Raw genomic sequence first — 18,789 nt, forward strand, 5'->3', positions numbered from 1 at the left:
CAGCCATCAGCAGAGACCGAGGCGGCAGTCATCCATCAGTTTGCTTATTTGCATAATTATGAACAACAAAGAAATGGCGGCTGGGACTGAACTCACACACAAAAACAATCTGCTTTTGGAGCAAAGGAGGGAGATCTGTGTGAAAGGACACTGTGTGAAACTGACCAAAAAAGCCATCATGGCAAGTTGAAACTCTGCAAAAGGAGAGAAAGCATTAAGAGATGCAGCCATTCTTAAAAACACAATGCTTAATCTGATGGTCAGTAAAGGGTTTGTGCAGGAGGTGAAAAAAACATTTGTGAAATATACAAAAACGTGTGATGAAGCTGTTGAAAACCATCAATCTCTACTGATTTTTTTTGCCACCAGATGAGTTTGAAAAGAATTAAATATGGTTCAAAGCAAAAATGCTTTGTGTCACTGAGTTTATATCAAAAGTTAACAAAAGCTGATTGGTTGACAAAAGCTGCCTTCTGGATAATGAACCGGAAAACCATCACATGGATTTCTAAACTCATCATTCAACCTTGGAGCCTTGGACTGAGGAAATGAACGTGGAGTCTCAGGACAGCATCTCGAATCAGAAGAAGCTTCAAGAAGCTGCATCTCGAAGTCCAGCAAGCTTTCAACTTCATCTGCGAGACGTCAGGCAGAAGCGGAACAGGCGGCTGTCATGGCCCGAGTTGCTGCTCTGGAGAAACAGGGCAAAGCAAATACGGAGGAAGCAGAAAGAACTGGAAATGGAAACACAGCTGGCAGCATCTGCCAGCTCTCTACAGTCTGTTCCATAAAAAAAAGGAAATAACAGAGGTACTGGTTCAGACAGAGTTTTCAGTTTCTACCACGCAGAGAAGTGCCTACAAGGGCAGCGACCTGCCGGTCAATGTGAAGCATGCGAAGGGAAACAAGGTGATTCAAACTTATGCATTTCTGGATCCAGGAAACACCGACACTTTCTGCTCTGAGAGTCTAAAGGAGGACGTCAACATTAAAGGAAAAAGAACAAACATTCATCTTCATACCGTGGGCCCACAATACCACCGCGCCAAGTGACATGGTCGAGGGTTTGGAAATATCTGGTGTCACTGACATTATTACTTCTCACTTCCCAGGACATTTACTCAACCGGAAATGCCAGTGTCTGAGGGAACATCATTAGTGAATAATTAGCCAAGTGGTCCGACTGAGAGACATACATGCACCTCATATCAATGCCGATGCTAGTTTGTTGACTGACATATATGCCTTGCCAGGACCTTGCAGGACAGTGGAACCTTGCAATATATTTATTTATTTATTTTTTAACACAGCAAAGATTTTCTGACTTAGACGCTTGTTATGTTTGAATATTGGAATAAGATTACATTTCAGTGAAGAGTAAAGCTGTGTTTTGGTCATGGACTGTTAAGGCTCGGCTCGGAGGCTCAGGAGCAGACGACACAGGAGAACAGATTTTGTTATTGTCCTTGTATTGCTCTTGTGTGACCCCGCCCTTTGGGACAACAGATGGAAATTAGCCCTCGGCTATAATCTGGCATGTTTATATTCATGTTTTTTTAATGTATGTTCATTAGCATGCACTGTCCCAATCAAATAAATAAATAAAAAAAAGATGACAGGTGAAAAAACAACTGATTTATTCCAGTGAACAAAAGGTGAGTCCAGAAGCTGAGTCGTGGACCAAGCTGGGTCCGAGGTGGCTCTCGGCAAAGTTCCAGTAGAAGAATGGATCCGGGTCCAAAGGCAATTTGGAGGAGGCAGGCGGCAGGAGCGACAGGAGGCTGCGAGGTGTGTGGCAGGCAAAGCGGGATCCCAAACTGAGAGCAAAGGAAAAAACAGAGTGAGTACGAAGTTCACCAGAGCAGATCGAAGCAGGCACGTCTAACACACTGTTGTTGATGGTAAGATCCAGCGCCGATTCCAGCCAGGGACGCCACTTAAATAGGGACGGGGGAGAGCAGCTGAACCTCATCCCGCTGATGAGCTGAAACAACAACTCTGAAAACCCACTCCAGCACCGCCCACCTGAAAATCAAACAAACAGCTCCCTAGGAGGAAGCAGAGGTGCTGGCCGTGACAATGGACATTCAGTGAAAGGTTAAGGAGAAGCAATGGAAAATGTTACTGAAAATCAACAGTGAAAATATTATATGAACCCAGTAGCATTTCCAAAATGTAAACTTTACAGTTCCCATAGGTGACTTCCTGGAATGCCTGACACAAATGATTTCTGACCAGGATTCATTAAACATGTCAACCATGTGATGCTTATCTCACCAAAACGAATTATTTCAGGTGCTGGGCAGCACAATGTCAGAAGAAAATTCAGTTTATACCGTCACAAGAGTGATGCAGGTTGTTGCAAACATGATCATGTCACCCCCCTCCAGAAAACTCTTCACTGGCTCCCTGTCCCACTCAGAATCAAGTACAAGGTTGGCAATTGTTGTGCTCCCAGGCCTGGACCGTTCTTTGGTCCAGGTTCTGTTTTGGCTGCAGCACCATGTCACGGTGACGCCATCTCATCCTGGCTACACAGAAAAAACAAGACAGGGAGCTGTTTGGTCTCCTTACAGGAAAGAGGAGAAGTGAAACTGCATTCAACACAGCAGTGCAACACAACACAACATGTTGTCCATTACTGTGCAGGTTATTTTACCTGCATGTTATTGTTTTGTACCTGTGCCAGCATGCAGCAGCATCCTGCATGTGGAGGTGATGGTGCAGTGGATGGTGCTGGAATGCTGCTCCGTTTGGAGCCAGCGCAGGAAAAGGAGGAGAACCCCCAGAAAACTCCTGCCTGCTGTAACGTTACAAACAGTGTGTTAACTGAGACATTTCTGATGACATTACAAGTACAGAAAGTCCGACGTGCTGCAGTGTGCTTTGGCTAACTAGCAAAGGAAAAATGACAGAAATGGCCCCGTTCTAAACATAGTTGTATTCAAAGAAAAGTTTGGGTGTTAACGGTGGGTTATTACGTGGTTGCACTGGTGTTATTAGCTACAATAAGCACAGGCAGGGTTGGCCCTGGGCGGAGGCCAGCGCCGGGTACTGGGCAGGGCAATGAATTGCAGTCCCAAACTGATTTTTTTGTCAGGTGGATAGTCATTTTCCTGCAGCCTCTTGTGGGCACATGGAAGAACAGTGAATTGAAGTGTGGAGTGGGACTCAATGTGCTGCGATGTCTCTATCCCCACCCCCCGACAAAGGTTGACACGCTCATCTCAGGTGCAAAATCAGCCAGTGGCAGTCCTGAACACAGTTCAGGGTAATGTTCAACACTCACCATCTCCCTCCATCACAGATTTCAGCAGAGCCATGTCGAGGCCCTGACTCGCTGGCCAATGGCACCCATCATTTCGACCGACCACCAGTCTGACAATCGGGAGGTTGTTGGTTCAATTCTCCATGTCCCCCATCTGTAAACTTTCGCCTTTGTTTGGGTTGGAGCAGGGCGCCGCCATCATGGATTTCATCAACTCACGGAGTTTCTCGCGATAACTTTGAAAAACGCCACTCCCCCCACAAAAAGTCCAGTTTTATTTAAAGGTGCATTAAAGCTCGTGTCCAGAGTTTTGAAAGAGAGGTTTTTTTAATTCAACGTCTGGAGGTTCCCCCTCCCTCTGCTTTCATGAGCGACCAAGCCACGCCCCTTTAATTGTGCACGCTATTATCTGTCGGGTGAAAATGAGAGCCTCTGAGTCCTGCAGCATCCTCCATGTTGAGCTGTTTCCGGTGGATGTTCAGCAGACAGTGGATATATCTGCTGCAGAGCTAACTCTCCTCTGCTGGGCGAGCGGCCGTGCTCTCTGGCTGCTCCACACTTTGATTGACAGCACGAGAATGCGGAAGCTCGAAATCTATTGGCTGAAGCTGACCGGCGCTTTTTCGGATAACATGGGGGTCTATGAGACGAAGGCGGAGCTCATAAATATATTTTTATATTGCTTTATGCTAATATTCTATTGTAGTATCGAACCAGACTGACACATTGAAGCTCTGTTGAAAAATGATACACACGTTGGTAACGAACGGAAACTCCGGACACCAGCTTGAAGGAGTTTTCACATTGTATTTGAAACAACGGCCCCTGCAGGCCTTGGGCGTAACTGCAGCTTAGTGAAACACTCATGCATGTGGCTTGTGTCCATGTACGTGCACGGAAGAGGGGATCTCCTTCCTCGCTCTTTCAGTAGCACTCAAGTAAGATTTAAGTTTCTTCTCCCTGGTGGAGTCTGTGTGGAGCTGTGGCAGTGCTAGAAGCCAGTCTGTTCTTACTTTCTGGAAGATCCTGCTCAGTTGTTGCTCACTAAGCGTCTGGCGGAGTAATGGCGGACAAAATGAAACTTAGGAAATCAAGCCAGTCGGAGCACGCATTACATCACATTCTCTCAAATTCTCCTCAAAAAAATTGTGGAGCCAGACCGCCACTGAAACGTTTAAGTGACAATTTAGCGCTGTTAGAGGTACTTGCAATGAATATGTCAGGGCACATTGTGCACATCATTAAAAATGTGTAACATATTTATGATGGAAAAATAAGTATTTTTAAAGTTGAAAAACTCCTTAATGCACCTTTAAACAACCAGAAATTATTTTATTTCAAAATTGTGTTTTTTTTAATTACCGGTACGTTTATATTATAAACACAATAATTCGATTTATTAATTTCTGAGAGTAAAAACACAAAAGCTGCTTGTCCTTCCCAAATGACACAGCCTTTAGATAATAAAATGATATTCATGTCTTACAATTTCAATATATTTGAAGTATGCTGTCACTGTAGGGATAAAAATTGCTTTTCTAGGCCAAAATATCTTTTGATAACCAAAGACACATTCATATGGGTTTTTCCCATATGCTTGATGTGAAAACAGATATTTTTGTGGTGATCAGTAGCAATGAAGCAATCTCTGGAATGTGTTGCCTGAAAAATCAAAATACAACAAAATGTAAGCTCTTTTTTCAAGACTAAGTGGCCCCACAGTGACAGTTGGTTAGTTTGCTTGCTTAAAAAAAAGACAGTCACTTCCTTTGGGGTCAACAAAGACATTCTCATGACATTCTATTCTGCCTTTATTGAAAACTTCATGACCTTTTCTTTCAGCTGCTGGTTGCATTCTATCACTCTGGAAAACAGACATCACCTTTTGAACGCAGTCAAAGTCTGCTCAATAATTCTAGAGTCCAGTCGAACCCTCACAACCCTGTATGACCAGCGGGCACTGAAATCAGCTTAAAGGAATGATGATCCCCGAATGATCCCACACACATTTTACTTCCTGGGTTTCAGTGGCTCCTCTCTTGGCACAGGCTTTGCTGTCCTGGTTGCAGGACACAGCGGTCAGCACTTTAGTGTGTTGTGGTCTGTGATATTGTTTGTTCCTTTTTATTTATTTGATATGGACTTCACAAAGGCATTGGACAGACCAGATGCATTGTTTTCAGTGTTATAGCAGGACTGCTAATTTTCAACACCAGTCCATTGGAGGCTTTTAACAAATTAAACATAATTACATACATAAGAATAAGTCCACGTTGAATAAAAAGGTCTTTATTCAATAAACATGTCCTGATGACATATTTTAAGCTATTGTTGCACCCTTAAATTGCCCCTTGGGGGCAAATAAAGTGTTTTCACTTACTTACTCACTGGTCTGCTCCAATCATTTGTGTGAGGTTGTCTGCAGCTGTTCTTTCTTCCCTCATGCAATTCAAGTTAACTTGTGACTGATGTAACATTTCAATTTCATCTCTTCATCTGAAAACCTGTGTTTTTGACATGTCCCAACTGGGAATAATTCCAGGAAAGAGACAAAAGCAGCCAAAAGCTCCTCAAAACAAAACAACAGTACATTTTAAAATACACCCTTACTATGCCTATTTGTTTGTGAAGTCCAACAGTTGTGCTACCACAGAAAAGTGCTGTGTGTGTGTTTTTATTCACATTACTAGATATTTCAAATTAAGCAAACGAACAGACAGCAACATTTGGCAAGTTCCCGTAATGATAATTCTAGGTCTGTGATGAATGCTTCTCCATACAATGTCAAATTTTAATTATCATACATACAAAAAAGCACTTCTACAAGTCCTCATTACCATTTGCAAACATTTCTGTTTTATTTCAAACATAGCTTTCCTAAAAGTTGCAACATGTTCTGCAGCAAAGGAAATGCATGCATATGGTTAGGGTTGCAGTTTCTGACACTTTTAAACACCAGTTATTAGTCATTAACCACATGTGCTATGTAAAACAAAACAAAACTAAACTAAAAAACTTCAATATGCTTCTTACTGGTAACACGTTTAGATCAAATCTTTACCCAGCACAGATTTCTATGCCAGATGTTCCTCCATTACATCAAGTAATTTCAGAGACTCTTGGGCTCCTATTTCAGAAACACAATGGCTGAGTGTCAAGTCATTTTGGAAATCACATTTGTTTTGAAAACCATACTATGTTTAACATTTAAGGCAAAGACACCAACACATCGGAATGTGTGTCTCACTTTCCAGCAGACTGTGTTTTTCCTGACATGTACCGGTATGTTCGGGTTGCCCAACACTGAAGAATAATGTTTGGAATTCACTCTGTAGTTTGTTGGAATGGTTAAATTTCAGTTTCTAAATTTCTATCCATTGTTTAAGACTTAAGAGCATCCAGAGGCTTTCAGAGAGGACTTGTTAACGGAGCTTTTCCAGCATCCAGCAATAAGGCTGCCACTGACAATAATTAGTTTGACTGATGGATTTTTGCACCTGCTCATTCACAGTGCTGTTTGAAAAATGAAAAAACTATCACAGGTGCGCACTATTCTTGATGTTTTTGTTAAAACCTTTTAATACACCTCGCGGAGACTAAGGGTCTGAAAATGAATGAATCAGAAGAGTGCTTGTCTTTTTTTAGAGGGAAGATGTCCGAGTTCATCATTTAATGTACCATCTTATACTTCCTGAAATATTTTATGGACCTGCTGGCTTGGCTGTCAACATGATTAATATAATAACTAGCCTGGATAACTTGGAATCTTTCTCAGCCTATTGACTTGGAAAGAACAGACACAGCAAAGGTGAATGATGGCCCTGCCTCTGCTGTCACCTCTGAGAATAGAACACTCATGCAAAAAAGAACTACAGTATTCTGTGCAAAGCCCCTGTCAGTCTGGATACGTGCTTAATGAAACTGGATCTTTTCATTAATTTATAAAACCTCCCCTGAAAGCATTAGAAAAGTGCACACATCAAAGCAAAAGAGCAAATTTGGTCATCTTATCGATGCCAAAAGATGCAAACAGCCATACTGAAAACAAACTCCAGGACTCTTGAAGCCGTTCTGAATTTTTAGTATGAAGTTGGAAAACAGATTTCCAAAGTGACAGGAAACTGCAAAGCAGCAAAAAGAAAGCAATTAAAATATAAAGGCACTGTTATTTCTAATACTAAACACTTTGAAGCATCTCCAATCGTACCTTCAGCTTCCTGATATTCACAGCTCATTCATGCAACTGGACAGCTGGAAGTGGAAAGTCTTGGAAAGTTTTTTTTCTCCCAGATGGGACAGTGAACATGAAAATTACAAGCAGCCAATGATCAGCCTCATGAAAAATTTGCAGATGAATTACCATACCATGTAAGGTACACATTTCCACCACACATACAGGAATACTGATGATTTTTATAGTAGAAGTTCTGAGAAAGCTGGTTTATTCTATAACTTCAATATTGGTTGTAATAGAAAGTTATATTATTTTATTTTGCCTGTAATTAACCATGTCCCATTGAGACATGATGATCTCTTTTTTCAAGGGAAGCCTGGGCAAGACAGCAGCTTAAAATATTGTTTCAAGTAATAGAACAGAGAGGTCAATGTAAATCAGGTGAGATAAAAACAAATGCAGAGCAATAAAGTCAAATAATAGAGCTATCAGCAGGATAGAAATCAGGAGCAAAAATTATATGGCACAGATTCCAGTTTCCCATGTTTTGAATGGTCTAAGTGAGACATTTTCACAGGTGCTCTCCAACTAGGATTTCTCACCTGAGTGAGTCTTCATGTGACCAGTTAAAGTCCCTTTTTGACGAAAACTTTTCCCACATGTTTCACAGGAATACGGCTTCTCGCCTTTGTGAATTCTCATGTGTACATTCAGATTGTTGCTGCGATTGAAACTTTTCTCACATATTTCACAAGAATACGGCTTCTCACCTGTGTGAATTCTCATGTGCTTTGACAAACTACAACTCTGACTGAAAGTCTTTCCACACCTTCCACAAGAATATGGCCTTTCACCTGTGTGGATTCTGGTATGTTTCTTCAAATCACTGCTCTGACAGAAAGTTTTTCCACACGTTTTACAACAGTACGGCCTCTCACCTGTGTGGATTCTGAAATGATCAGTCATGCTGCTACTACGGCAAAAACTTTTCCCACATGTTCTACACACATATGGTCTCTCTCCTGTGTGAATTCTATAATGTTTCCTCAAGTCGAATCGGTCTCTAAAAGACTTATCACAGATATCACATGTTTCACACTTTCTACTTCTGTCACGGCTAGTTGATGACACATGACCTTTGTCCATTTGATTACTATGTGGTTTCTTGAAGTGTTCCGCGTTAACATGCGAGGGTGCTGGCTCTTCCTGATTCCTCTTCATCTGCAGCAGTTTTGGTTCCTCCTGCTCGTCTCTGAGAGTCTCTGTTCTTCTGGAAGACGAGCTGGTCAGGAGCAGCCTCTCCTTGCCACCAAACATGTTGCCTTTGGAAGACTTAAGAATCAAAAGGACATGCGCACGCACGCGCGCACACACACACACACACACACACACACACACACACACACACACACAGTCTTGTCATCATAACACAATGTGAAACATAAGCTGGGTGTGAACATGTTCTCACAAACTCCATAAAAGATACCTGTTCAGGTATTTGCGGATCTCAACAGAAGACAGATGGCAGCTTTGTCTTGAACACCACCTAATAAATCAGAACTCTTCAACACCAGGAACAATGTGAACATTATCTTTATAGATATGAGACATGTGAGGTCTCCTAGCGTTTCTTCAAGGAATCGTAGTTATTATTTAGTTATGGATTGTTACAGACTGATGAATGTTGATGCCTGACCTTGGATTCCGCGGCGGTTGTGGAGTTGCGCTGGATACCGTGTGTCCGTGTGGGCTTCCGGCTGTTTCAGCGGCTGGAGTCGTGTTCGGCGTGAGCCTGTTGGTTCTTTACTCCAGCATGTCACGATGTAAAGCTTGATTTGTGATTTGAGCGTTTCTAGATGCTCGAGGTCTTCATCTATCTATTTATTAAAAGGGAAGCTTAGTCAAAGTTTGATTGCAATCCGATTCGAGTTGTTCCAACAGGGCGCCGCCATTCTGGCTCTTTATCTTTCCTCCTCCTCCTCTTCTTCTGCTTCCGTTTCTTCTTCTTCTTCTTCTTCTTTTCCTTTCCGGCAGGCTGTACACATATACAGTGTAATGCTGCCCTCTGCTGTTCAAAGAATTACTCGCAGTACTTTATATTCTCGGGTAAAGGTTGGTGCCTTCTCTATGTCTCGCGAGTTTATTCCAAAGGCAGAGATTGAGTTGACTGAAAATACAGTCATTTTAAGCTGTCAAAGGTCTTTATACAAAGCCGCTCTTTCTGCAGAGCACCGATCACAAGATAAAACCACATGTGCAACAGTCTCTAGTTTCCCACACTGACATTTCCCATCCGAGTGCTTTCCCAGTACCTTTAAACAAGCTGCAAGACCACAATGCCCCAGTCTTAATCTGGTTATTTTTACTTGGTTGATTCTAGAAGAAAACGAAGCAAACCTGGAATTCTGCACTGTGGGTTGACACTTAAAATAATATCTTCCCCTGGTCTGTTTCCCACTCCCTTTGCCACTGTTTCTGCACAGCACTTTTGATTATACTAAAACACTCCATCTTCCCCAAACAGAGGTTGTACTCGATTTCATTACATAAAAGTGACTGTTTAGCAAGAGAGTCAGCTGCTTCGTTTCCTTCTATCCCTGAATGAGATGGGATCCAGCAAAATATTACACTGCAGTCCATGGACTCTATTCTATGATGGCAACTCAAGATTTCCAAAGTGACATCTGCCCGAGCCCCAGCTGGACCAGCAGAGACCGCCTGTAAGGCAGACACAGAATCTGAATATATATAAGACCAATGATGTATAGAATTACGAGACCGCTCACTGCCCCCTGAGAGACGGCAAATCGCAGCTGACTTCTGGTAGTGGCAAAAAGCGGATTCTGAGTGGGACGCCAGCACGGTATGTGACTTTGCGTTTCGTGATTTACCAAGGTACAGTAAACTTCTGTGTTGGAATCAACTCACAATGCTTGAAATACTTTGAGAACAGCAGCCAGGAGACCCAGACCAGCACTGGCCGGGTTCTTCTGCAGCTGAGCAGGTTCTCCTCAGGAGAGCACCTGACCTGGTGACGGGTGACAAGGCTGTTTTTGTCATCAGAAAATGTGTAAATGAACTAGAAATCTGTTTGAGACGGTGAACAGCACGGCATGATCATATCTGACACTGAAAAGGACATCCGTTACTGCGTAGCACTTACCATGTCTGTTATCTTATCTCTGTTATTTATTTCATTATATCTGTCTTAGATCTTTATGTAAATTATATTTAATTTATATCTGTCAGTTTATATCTATTACTTAATTATATATGTCTTAATTTGTATTTACATTATATTTAATTTATATTTAATACTTAGTTGTGTCGGTCAGTATATTCCTGTTGCTTATTTAATTATATCTATCCTAATCTTACATACAAATTGCATTTAACTTTTTCTTCTATAGTTGGCTTTGTATTTTTCTATTTTTTTTTCCGCGTTGTTTTTGCTGCTGCAACCCTGCAGTTTCCCCATGAGGGACAAATAAAGGACTTTCAGTTCAGTTCAATATGTCAGTGAGCACTTCTGTCATGTCCTGTAAATAAACTTTTCTATTTTTTGTTGCAATTACTGTGTTTCATGCTTTCATTTATTCCATTTCTTGTCTTCCTTTGGCTGTTTCACTCAGTCAGTTTTAATTATTCTAGAAATGAGTGTCCATTGTATTCAATGAAGCTCTTCTGATTAAATTGACTTCATTTTTTATTACACTACTTACTTTATTTTTTTACATTTTTACATTTTACTCTGGAAAACCTCTGTGTATGTTAATGTATTACATAAATAATGTGTGTGTTCTGACTGCAAGAATTGCTCCTCCAGAAACTTTTTATGGCCATTTTAGTGGGAGGAAAAGAGCAACCACTCCAAGGTCTGTGGGTCTGAGCAGCTGTGAAAGTCCAACTGAATCATTTGAATTGGAGAAAAATTGTTTAACACACTAACTTTCTTATTTGGCATTGGTTCAAATATTTTTAGAGCCCATGCAGTGAAACACTGATGCTACAGAAAGAATGAAGCATTTGTTCTCGGCACAGTCACTGCATCAGCATCCAGCAGTCATGACTGTGTGCTGGTCTCTGTCTGCTGCAGCCTCATGGAGGCAGAACGTGTGAAGAGGCTCTGTGTTTATCATGTCAAGATATTTTCGATTCATTATTTGGTAAATAGTCTAAACATGTAATCTGATTCCATGTGTAACTTAAACTGAGATGCACAATTTGTTATTGTTACTTTATTTTAAATATTCACATAATTGTTTCAATATTTTATATATTATGCATGTCACTAAGTTATTAAAAGAGCGAAAATGATAATTGCAAAATGGGTTAAAAAAATTCAACTAAGCTTTAATTTTATCCTTACATTTGTTCCTCGAATGTTTTTTTTTTTAATTTACTGACTGTGGAAACTCGGTGGCTGCGTTACGCTTGGTTTCAATGTCGTATTTAAATGAAATACTAAATACGAAATACAGCTGTATTTCTAAATAGAGGCTCTTTGTTATCATATGAGTGTGATTGCCATAGGAACATGCTTTGTTTTTTCTTGTCTGTGAGGGCTAAACAACGCCATGATCGCCATGACAGCGTGCCTAGGACAGAGATTTTACTGTCCGCTAACAGTAAAAGCCACAATATAACACATATTGTCCCATCAGTGACGACAAGCAGGCCTTGAAGTCTGTGTATTTACGCTGGATTACACAGCGCCCCTCAGCTTCTTGCCCCTACCGGAAGTCAGCGCCGATTTGCCATGGCGCCGCTGCTGTCCGCCGAGCCGTGAGCGGCAATGACGTATAGAATTGAGTGAGCAGTCCAGTGACGTATAGAATTACTAGACCGCTCACTGCCCCCTGAGAGACGGCAAATCGCAGCTGACTTCCGGTAGGGGCAAAAAGCGGATTCAGAGTGGGACGCCAGCACGGTATGTGACTTTGTGTTTCGTGATTTACCAAGGTACAGTAAACTTCTGTGTAGGAATCAAGTCACAATGCTTGAGATACATTGTGAACACCAAGCCAGGAGACCCAGGAGTTTTTTTTTTAATGTATTTATCTCCTCTGAAACAGAAGTCACAAAGACAAGTGTAACCTGCGACTGCGGAATGTGCAATTAATATGTCATTGTGTGCATTTTTTCATTTACTGTGAATAAACTTTTAATTTTTATTGCAGTTACTGTGCTTCATGCTTTCATTTTTTCCATTTCTTGTCTTCCTTTGGCTGTTTCACTCAATCTGTTGTAATTATTCTAGAAATGAGTGTCCGTTGTATTCAATGGACCCCCACTGCTTAAATTGACTTCATTTTTTATTACACTACTTTATCTCTTACATTTTACTCTGAGAAACCTCTGTGTATGTTAAGGTATTCAGTTCAGTTCAGTTCTTATTGAGCATTAAAGCATTATTACATAAATACTGTGCATGTTCTGACTGCAACAATTGCTCCTCCAGAAACTTTTTATCGACATTTTTGTGGGAGGAAAAGAGCAACCATTCCAAGGTATGTGGGTCTGAGCAGCTGTGAAAGTCCAACTGAATAATTTGAATTGGAGAAAAATTGTTTAAAACACTTTCTTATTTGGCATTATTTCTGTTTTGGCAGAAACATTGATTTCAATCAGCAGTTAAGGGACCATCTAGAATTTACAAGACGCTGGAACAGTGAAGACAAACGCCATATCCAATAAATTTGATAGGAGACAAATGAAGGTTGTGGTGATTATGGTGACACTGCAGTGAATCCCAGTGGTGGTATTACGTTTTCTTTTTTTGTGTTAGTTTTTTTTTTTTTTTTGTGTGTTTATCTTCACTGTTGCAGCGTCTTGTAAATTGTAGACGGTCCCTTAACCCCACAGCAGGACCGGCTGCTTATAGAAATCAATATTGTTTCTGATGCTTGATAGACACATACTTTTAATAAAAATGAGCTTGTAGCATGTAGTCCAGCTCACAACGACGGGATGCAGGCGCCCTTTGTAAGTTACTGACGTTTTGTTTCAGAGTTATTGAGACTGAAAGTCCGTATCTGTCAACTACAAACATGCTTTGTTTTTTCTTGTCTGTGAGGGATAAACAGCGCTTTGATCGCCATGACAGCGTGCCTAGGACAGAGATTTTACTGTCTGCTAACAGTAAAAGCCATAACATAACACATATTGTCCCATCAGTGATGACAAGCAAGCCTTGAAGTCAGTGTATTTACGGTCAGGGGCCGACGGACAAGGTACCTTTTGTTAGTTTGATTTCCTGTTAAATTGACATCATCAGATTCCAATAAACAGGTCATTTTCTCGTTTTTTCGTTTTTGGGCAAAAACGAAAAAACGAGAATTCAACTCATTTTGTCGTTTTTCCGTTCTGACTGACAAAACGGATTTTCCACTGTTTTTTTCATTTTTGACAGGTAGGCGGGGCTTAACACTTCTCGCTCCTGATTGGCTCATGTTTGCACCGTGCTCTTCAGAGTAAAGGTCTGTCTTAAAACGATGTAGCCTATGACTGTCTGACTGACGCTCCAGCCTCCTGTCAGTACTGCAAATATCATAGCAGTTGCATTAGTGTTAAACACACAAGCTCACTCTGTGCTGTACTGCTCTTTTGTCCTGATTCTTAGACGCTAAACTGCATTTTTTTTACACCCGACTTCAGGAAAGTAGTTAAAAAAATGACCAGCAGGAGTCGCCCTGCGTGGATCTCCTCATCACTCCGTGTTCCGTGCTCAATATCTTAATCAATAGAAATGTGGATAGATACACTAAAAGTAAAAAAAGATTATTGTTATATTTTTATTTTCATGTTTCACCACATAAATATAATTAAACCAGTATAAAATCTGTCTCCAATACATATTTCAAACAGAACTTCTAGAACTTCATTTCCACATATATGAACACGAAACTGGAGCCATCAGAATCACAATATTCGTTTTTGTGGTTGTACAGTGTACAACCACAAAAACGAGATTGGAGAATTTCTTCTTACCAGTGCAGGCACAACAAATATAACAGTACTACATTTCCCTTGTTCCAGACCATAATAATAATACCTGGGATGAGTCAGTATTAGTCCTCTTAATGTGCTTGGGAAAGATCATTATCCATTCTGATGGTCGTCTCATGTCAGCAGTGTGAACCCATGCTCTCAGATTGTTGTCATACTGGTGGTGTGTAGGGTGGTGGTCTGGATTTATGTAGATGGAGTCTTTCTAAAGTGAAAGACTCAATCCCAAACTCTCCCCCTGTCAATTTGCATGTGTTTATTTATCTTTTGCATATTTCTAATCACATGAACATTCAATAAATGAATAAATTCTATCTTTTATCTCACTCCTTTGGAGTGTCAGTTGCCTGCAAAAAGAGTTTAAGCTCTAACAGGAGTTATGGAGTTTGTCTAAATGTAGAAATTGCCATGTGCAAAGTCTGAAACTTTAATATATAACTAATCAGGATATTTCCAGTAGTGACAACAAAGACAGGAAGCTGCAGTGGTATTGAGGAGCACGACCAGTCTAAAGTTTGGACACACTTTTGTCGTTCAATGTTTTTTTCTTTTCTTTATTTTCATGACTGTCTACATGATAGGAGTTCAGTGAAGGTATCAAAGCTTTGAATGAATACATATGGAGTGTGAAATAAGACAAAGCATGTTTTATATTTTCCTTTTCTCAAAGTTTGCACCATTTGCTTTGTTGACAGCACTGCAAACAATGGTCCTTTTCTTAGTTTCAACTTGGTTAAAAGAGACAGTTTGACCTGGTGAGGATTTGAGGAGCTGCTCATCCAGGCTGGGTTCATGGTTGGTTTTGGTCTTTGGCCTCATGGGGTCTCTGATTTATTAATTTCTAAGCAAAAATACTGTTAATCTGGGTTAACAACATGATTGTATATTCTAAAACCTCTATGGCATATATCAGTAAAACTGGACTGCTGGCTGTCCCCTCTCCTCCCTCATATCGACTGTATACCTGGTGCCTCAGCAGAACTCAGAACCTCATCAAGGACAGATCACATCCAGTTCTCAGCTCGTTGACCTGTTGCCCTTTGAGAGGCTTTACAGATGCATTAAAGTGAAGACAAACAGCCTGCAAAACTGCTTCTTTCCAAGAGCCATCGCCATCCTAAACTCTCCCATGAAGCTACTGCTCAACAATATAATGCAGCTGTGTCTCTGCTGCTGTTCACTGAGTCATATCCACTCAATTCCTGCAATACAGTCACACTAAAATGTACAATTCACCTTTTTACATTGTTATTCAAAATTCTTTCACATTTAAAAAAAGAATATTAATCCTTTGTGACATTTATGTTGTATATTTTTTACATTTGTAATATTTGCTGTGCCTGCAAGGAGAAATTCTCCAATCTCATTGTACACTGTGACAACAAAGAGACCATTCTGACTGTAATGGCTCCAGTTTCAGAGTTCATGTCATATGTGGAAATGAATTATGATGCTTCTCTGTCAGAAGTACTGTTTGAAATATGTATGGAAGTGAGCTGTTGTCCTGGTTTTATGATATGTACATGGTAAAAACATGAAATATGACAATAAACTGTGTTACTCCACTGATCACAAATGAAGGCTACAGTCCAGTGAGGCTGGATTAATTAGAAATAACCACAGGAGATGTTTTTATTTTTCAGCATATCAGCATATCTATTGATTATTAAGATATCAAGTTTATAAATTCGGAGTGATGAGGAGATCAATACAAGGCGACCCCTGCTGGTCATTTTTTTAACTACTTTCATGAAGTTGTGAATCGAAAAAAATTCAATTTTTTTTTTGTCCGACAATTAGAACCAAAGAGCAGTGAAGCACAGAGTAATCATGTGTGTGTAGTAGTAGTATTACTGCTATGAGATATCTAGAGTCCTGACAGGAGGCTGGACCCTCCTACAGCAGACAGACATTTACCGCTGTGTTGAGAACACTTTTACTTTGACGAGAGCGGCCTAAGCCCCGCCCACCTGTCAAAAAGGGAATAATGGGTGGAAAATCCGTTTTGTCAGTCAGAGCGGAAAAATGAGAAAACGAGTTGAATTCTCGTTTTTTCGTTTTTGCCCAAAAACGAAAAAACGAGAAAACGACCTGTTTATTGGAATCTGATGATGTCAATTTAACAGGAAATCAAACTAACAAAAGGTACCTTGTGGTCCGACCAAGGTACGTTTTATCAGTTTGATTTCCTGTTAAATTGACATCATCAGATTCCAAAAAACGGGTCATTTTCTCGTTTTTTCGTTTTTTCACAAAACGAAAAAACGAGAATTCAACTCGTTTTTTCGTTTTTCCGTTCTGACTGACAAAATGAATTTTCGACTTGTTTTTTTCTTTTTTGACAGGTGGGCGGGGCTTAACACTTCTCGCTCCTGATTGGCTCATGTTTGCACCGTGCTCTTCAGAGTAAAAGTCTTTACACGATTCTTTCTGACTGCAGCTGCTCCAGCCTCCTGTCAGGACTGCAAATATGTCATTGTAGCTATATTATCACTACGCACACATAATTACTCAGTGCTTAGCTGCTCTTTGGTCCTGATTGTTAGGCGCTATGCACGGAGCAACGTGACGTCATTTCCGCTGAAATCTCAGACCGCACAAAAAACTTCCGGTTACAGTGGACGCCCTCTACGGACGGTGTCCTTTCGACTTCGATCTCCAAGTGATCACAGATTATAATGTTTTTTTTTTTTATTTCAAATCAACGTTTCTTTGTTTGTTTACTATTTTTAGTACAGTTGGTGTGTACAATATAGCCTCGAGAGAGGCGGGCTGCGTTTTAAATAACACTCCACTCAGCAGAAGAGCCGCTGCCAAGGAAAGACCGAGAGGAGTGGAGATGATGAGGAGGAGACATCAGACGAGGAGTGGAGGAGCTCTGAGGAGCTCTGCTCAGCACCTAATGTTTCAATACTCGAATAAATATCCACTTCAGTGAAGCTGTGTTTTGGTCATGGAAATTCGGCACCAAATTATGAAGTCATGGCAAACTCATTGAAAATCATAGGTGAGAAAATGTTTGAACATTTTGACTTTACCTGGTTATTTTATTATGGTCACTTTATGATCCCGCCAATCATAGACACTTTATTATACACTCATTATGTTGCACTAAAAATATCTGTACATATTTGTACATATTATAGCTCCTGTTATATTTTAGTAGTAGTAGTTATATTTTAGATCTGTTGTATATTAATCTTTTCTTCTTTTAAATTTCTTTAAATTATTCTTTATTTTCAAATTTCCTAATTTTTTTTGCACCCGGTTTTTCTTCAAGCCACCATAACTAAATGTCTCCATGGTGAGATACTCTATTCTGTTCTATATGAAGCATAGATTTGCCCATACCTGGGAAACATTCATAAATTCCTCTGACAGCACTATCAGGAGGTTTACAGTTTCAAACTAGTCTTAGGAATTGTGCAGGCTACATGCTTGTCAACATGAGGCCAGCTCAAAAAAGTAGGTTGATAACAGGATTGTTTTATAAGGCTGTATATAGTGACAGTTGTGTTAAAAGATGTAACAGGTAAGATTAAATCAGTACTGACTTCTTCCTACATGTAGATGACTCTGGCTCCACCTTACCTTTGGCTCTTCAGCAGCAGTCAGACTGAAGTGTGTTTCCATAAAGCACCGTTACTGTAACGTGTCGCAGTGCAGAGTTATCTGGATTGAAGTTCATGATAATCACCATGTAAAATATTCAAAACACCACATGCAACCTTTACAAATGGAGTTATTTCATCTCCATTCAGCACCACCACTTAGAAAGAAATGCCAAATGCAAAAACACTGCTGTGCTTGTGTTGAGCAAGAACCAGTGAATTCAGACACATATGGGCGTGAAAACTGTTTTTATTGGAAAGGACATCAACACCACCAGTTGTTGAGCTGCTCCTGTGGGTTCTCGTAGTCTGGACCAGCAGAGAGACCCGCTGCAGGGACATCTGAAGGCCTGGCTCTGCTGCTGCTGAGAGGCCAAATCAGCCTCATTCAGCCTCGCTGCCCTGCTTCATCTTCAAGGAACTGCAGGTTCAGATGCCGCTCCTCCTCCTCCTGCTCCTCCTCCTGATGGACATGCCGTTCATCACGCTGCAGCTCCCAGCTCACCGGAAGCCTGGATTTCTGTCAAGACCACCGTCAGGTCTGGTTTAGGGCTGCACGATTTTGACAAAAAACCTAATTGCGATTTTTCTGACCAATAATGCGATTTCGATTCGAATTGCGATTTTCACATTTTATTCTTTCAATTGCAGAAAACAGCTGAAATTATGGATGAAAAAAATTCTTCTTACTTTGACATGGTCTTGCTCAAGTTGACACATAAAATAAC

The sequence above is a fragment of the Salarias fasciatus genome, chromosome 20 (assembly GCF_902148845.1).
Source record: "Salarias fasciatus chromosome 20, fSalaFa1.1, whole genome shotgun sequence".
Taxonomy (NCBI): domain Eukaryota; kingdom Metazoa; phylum Chordata; class Actinopteri; order Blenniiformes; family Blenniidae; genus Salarias; species Salarias fasciatus.